We start from the raw sequence: 5,399 nt of genomic DNA, 5'->3' as shown, positions 1-5,399 counted from the left end.
ATGTTTTGTTTTGTTTTGTTTTGAATTAACCTGCTCATTGTTTCTTGTTGAGCAGGATTCCAAGAGCCAATCTATACTGAAAAGGGAAGTTTCCTCACCGATGCGAACGAAATCACAAAGCCAATGGACTAACCCAAACCAAAACAAATGCAAATGAAGTACATATGAGGATTTGCTTCTGCAAAGAAAAGTACACTTGTGTAGACACACATCTGAGAGAGAGAGAGAGAGAGAGAGAGAGAGAGAGAGAGAGAGAGAGAGAGCTGTCTNTTTGCTTCTGCAAAGAAAAGTACACTTGTGTAGACACACATCTGAGAGAGAGAGAGAGAGAGAGAGAGAGAGAGAGAGAGAGAGAGAGAGAGAGAGAGAGAGAGAGAGAGAGAGTGTGTGTGTGTGTATTTCTGACTTGAGGGTTGTGGAATGATTCAAGTGGCTAGTGGGGTCAGATGGGGAGAGTCTGGGAGAATTTCATGTGAGAGGTGTCTTGCTTGAGCAGTGTTTTGAAGGACGGAAGGAACATGGTTTGGCAGAGCCTCAGTGCATTCCAGACACCAGAGAAAGGCATGTGGAAAGGCCTGGGGGCAGGAGGCGACAGGTCATGTGGAAGTTGGTTTTGACTGGGTGGGAGGAAGGGAGGGAAACAAGCTCAGATGTTGTCAGTCTCTTTGGACTAATCTTGGAACTTCCCCAGGAAGAAAGTAAAGAAATCTAAGAAACCTTGAAAAGGAAAAAAGAAATCTCACCAAAGTAAGTAATTCATATGAAACTAAGAATATGAAGAAAATTCCAGCCCATATAAGAGATATATAAAATTAATAATTCTCAAAAAGATACTTCAAATTCCTTTTTTTCTATTTTCAACTCTATTCCTCAGTAAAAGTGAAATATGGAAACTTCAAAGTTTCTGTATTGCGCAATTTATGCCATAAATTTGCACAAAGGTCCAAAGTCTATATTAATAGGACTCAGGGACACTTTTGATGTTCTATCCTGAGTCTTAGTGACTGTGAGCAATCTGACCAGCAGAGACCTAAAGCTCTTTGCTGACAATGAGCACAATTCCAAGGCTGTTATTGTTGTCATGTGTGAACTCTGTGAGGTAGATTTTCAAAAGGATTCATGAGCAATTTTTAATTATTAATCCTGGCTCTTTCTTCCAAATTGTCCTTTGTACCCAAAACAAAGATGATAGAGACAAATTCTTAACATGAGAAATTATTTGCTAGGAAGAATGGAGAAGATTTATAGAATCACAAACACTGGAGCTAGAAAGGATGTTAAAGTTAGAGCAGAGTATCATAAATTTTGAGCAAGAAGGACATTTGAAGGCCATCTAATCCAGTCCTCTCCTGTTACAGATGAGAAAATGAGGCCCACAGAGGTTAAGTGACTTGCCCTATGTAACACAGGTAGCAAATAACATCTCTGGGACATGAACCCAAGTCTTCTGACTCCAAAAATAGCAACTCCTACACCAGGCTACTGCACCACAGAGAGAGTGAGTACCAGAACCTGAACCAGAGAGAACTTGGATTTCTTCTTTCCACTTGACCACTCTGTAGAGTAGTATCTATTGTTAACCACATCAACCTTTCAAACTGCTATTTTTGCAGTTCCTATCAAGAATCTCTGAGGCAGCTAGATGGTGAAGTGGATAGATCGCTGGGGGCCAAAGTCAGGAAAACCTTGATTAAAATCTGGCCTCACACATTTGCTGTGTGTTCCTGATTAAGTCATTTAATCCTGTTTGCCTCACTTTCCTCATCTGTAAAACAAGAGGGAGAAGGAAATGGCAAACCACTGCAGTTTCTTTGCCAAGAAAACCCCAAATGGGGTCATGAAGTCAGACACTGAAACAAGTGAACAACCAATCAAGAATCAGCTACATTTTATAAAGCTTCTATGTCCCCAACAATGCTATCAGTCTTTAAATTGTGCATCCTTGAGGGCAGAGATAAATGGGGGTAAGGGGCCAAGAAGAGGGGGAGGTTTCTTTGTTATTGATTTCATTTCAGTTATTTTTGTGATATTAGTAGCATCATTTGATATTCAGATTCCCATAATCAACTTCTAACCTGGATCCTATCATTAGGGTATGTTCCCATGTTTTGGAGCAGAATTCTTTCTTAATTGAGAGAAAAATTAAGCAACTTTTCTATTCAATGACCTTTTTCTACCAAAACGATAAATCTGTATTAAAACAACTGAACCTAAATGGCATTACCACATGTTAAATTTTAAGAGCACAATACAGAACAAGCTTCTTAATGAAATAAATATGAAGGCACAATTTTATGTATCTCTCATTAATCTTTAACTTATCATTTATAAGGAAGGTTGGTATTACCAATTAACTTGATGACAATGCTTCCTTACTAGGAATATTGGAGTCAGATTTTCTCAATCTTATCCATTGCTCCAAAACTTCAGCCCAGAATGCTAGCCTGAAAACCCTTGAGGAATCCTCCCTGAGATCAGAAACTTTCACTGGAGTACCTAACACAATGCTTGGCACCTAGTAAGTACTTAAAAATTGTTGAGCAATAAATGACCTATGAACTTTATTTGGGAATGACAGAACTGGAAAAAAGGCTTTGTCTGCCAATTCTGGACCAGTTAAAGATACTACATGGTCTTCCTTCTAGTTTTCCTATATTCAGTCTAGTCTGACAGCAAAAACAGGAAAAGAGAGATTCTAGTAACACAGCCATTTCTGTGATGGAGTATGCTTTCTGCACTTTTTCCTTAACGAGAAAAGGAAGTGGCACTAGAAGTGACCCCCCCCCCACCAAAACCTTAACCCTAACCCAGGATTAACCAACACACTAAGATCATCCTACATGTACTCCTACTTCCTCAACCAGAGGGGTCAAACACATCCACAAATGGCATTACTACAGCATCACTCCAAATATAGCCTGAACAGATTAAAATGTAACTCAGGAATATTTAACAAAACAAATAGAAATATAATAGAGCATAGATAATGTTAACAGGGGATACCTAGGTGGCACAATGGATAAATGGATAAATCTGATCTCAGACCCTTAATAGTATGTGATGCTGGACAAGTCATTTAACTCTGTTTGTCCCAGTTTCTTCATCTGTAAAATGAGCTGGAGAAGGAAACAGCAAACTACTACAATATATTTGCCAAGAAAATCCCAAATGGGGTCATGAAGAGTTGGCCACCACTGAAAAATGACTGAACAAAATGTTAATATGTGGTTTTCTTACTGAATATGCTAATAGTAGGGATTTTTGTGTTGGTTTGGTGACCCCCTTTCTGTCTGAGTTTGACATCACTGTCCTAGACCATTCATTGATTCAATCAGTGAGTATTTATTAATTGCCTATGTGCCAAACACTGTGCTATGATAGACTTGTATTGTTCTTGTTTCCAGTCTATCCCATTTCCAATTTACTCTTCAGATTGCTTTCCAAAGAACCTTCCTCAAGTACCACATGCTCCTCATCACTCTTCTGCAACATTTAATGGATTCTTACTGCCTATTGAACTCCCAACTGATCTTTGCGGTGTTCTAAGCCTCACAATGTGGCTCCAGATTACTTTTTTTCATCCTCATTTCCTATTACTCTCATATATTCTGTATTCCAACTAAATCATACCATTCTTTATTTCTTATCCTCTTTTCTCCCTTCTATATGCACACACCATCCCAAATGCCTGGAACAGATCACCAACTTTCCCTTGTTTCTCTTTATTGAAATTCCTTTCTGGCTTCAAGACCAGCTAACATAGAGGTTATATGTCAGGGAGCAGTGGAAAATAAGAATGGAGCCTGATTAGGGAGGGTCTGGAAAACTAGCCAAAGGTAACAAGACAATGAAAGATAGATTGCTTTCTCCATTCATTAATGCCCCCTACTAAAGTCTTACTCTGAAGCATTATTATGAGGTAGTGACCTCTGAGTTCTTAAAGTTTATGCCAGACTGGCAGACCCTATCCAAGTTGGAAAGCATTCAAATATGGGGCTACTGATATATGACAGCCTAACATTCACAGACCAGACTGGCTAAATTCAGAGAGGCTTATCACCAGAATTTGACCACCAGGTGATGAATTTTTCCAACCACAAAAATTTCACAAAGGCCATCAACAAAAGCTAACAGGAGGTGAGCTCTTTAGCCATTAAGTAAATACATGAGAAATTATGGATTCCTAAAGTAAAGAAATGCTCATATGTTGTTGAGTCATTTTTTAAGTTGTGTCCAGTTCTTCATGGACACATACTGGAGTGGTTTGCCATTTCCTTCTCTGGCTCATTTTATAGATGAGGAAACTGAGGCAAAAAGGGTTAAGTGACTTGCTCTGAATCACATGGCTAGTAAACATCTGAAGTCAAATTTGAACTCAGGTCTTCTCTACTCCAGGCAAAACACAAATCGCTGTATCACTTAGCTGCCCCTCGTTCCAGACAAAAAGTCATCCTCTCCTTATACTGTGTGATTAGGTTCTAGATTGGAAGAAAGGATAACAGAACCTCTAAACAACTCTTAGGAGATATTTTGTTAGTCTCTGTTGAGTTACTGAAAGAAAAGCATGATTCAACTATTCTAGTTGAATAGACCCGGAAGGGCACCTTGGAGACAAAACAAAGGTCTACTTACAACTGTATGACATTTAACATGTTACAACCTCTCCAGGCCTTATCAGTTTAAAAAAGAAGTGTTGAAGTATTGGAGTTAAATTAGATGGCCCCATAACACTTCTTCTGGCTCTAAACCAATGATCTCATGATCTTACTATGTGCAATGTACATTATTAGCAGTGTGAAAGATAGAAAAATAAAACATGATCTCTACTCACATGGGGTTCATAATTTAAAAGAGAGTGAAATAGCTGGTTCATTTACTTAATAATTTCAAAGTATGATACGATTTAACAATGCCACATTTCTTTTTATAATATTATTTTTCAATTAACAAGCATTTATTTTCTCCTCAGATCTCTTTCTCCTGAAAAAAATGAAAACAAAAACAAAAGCCCACACATGTAGTAAAAAAAAAATCCCCACCTTGGACATGTCCAAAAAATACATCTCTTGCTGCATATTGAGCCCGTCACCTCAGGATGGAGATGGATAGCAGTCTTCCTCATCAGTCTTCTGGAAATTATGGTTGGTCATTACATTAATCAGAGATATGAAGTCTTCCAAAGCTGTTTGTTTTGATGATGTTGTTATTATATAAATTGTTCTACTGGTCTGTTCACTTCACTCTGCCATAATTCAAAATTTTCATTAATTCAAGTGGCTCCTTCTCTCCCTAACTGAAAATTAGTGAGTTTTAACTCTGCTTAGTACAACGCCATGCATAGAGTCAGCCCTTAATGAACAACAATAGATGAAACAATTTAGGAAGGCTTTTCTAGCACC

The 5,399-nt window shown here is 38.2% G+C and overlaps 1 long non-coding RNA gene across 1 annotated transcript; it reads left to right on the top strand.

Moving 5' to 3' along the window:
• Window positions 1–659: 659 nt before the first annotated feature.
• Window positions 660–5,076, top strand: LOC123240192. Its single transcript, XR_006505764.1, has 3 exons — window positions 660–747; window positions 2,380–2,518; window positions 4,970–5,076. It is a non-coding gene; the product is annotated as an uncharacterized LOC123240192 (long non-coding RNA).
• Window positions 5,077–5,399: the final 323 nt, after the last annotated feature.

This window comes from Gracilinanus agilis, chromosome 3 (genome assembly GCF_016433145.1).
Source record: "Gracilinanus agilis isolate LMUSP501 chromosome 3, AgileGrace, whole genome shotgun sequence".
In the NCBI taxonomy this organism is placed as follows: Eukaryota; Metazoa; Chordata; class Mammalia; order Didelphimorphia; family Didelphidae; genus Gracilinanus; species Gracilinanus agilis.
Note: the sequence above shows the minus strand (reverse complement) of the source record. Positions and strands in the feature narration are given on the sequence as shown.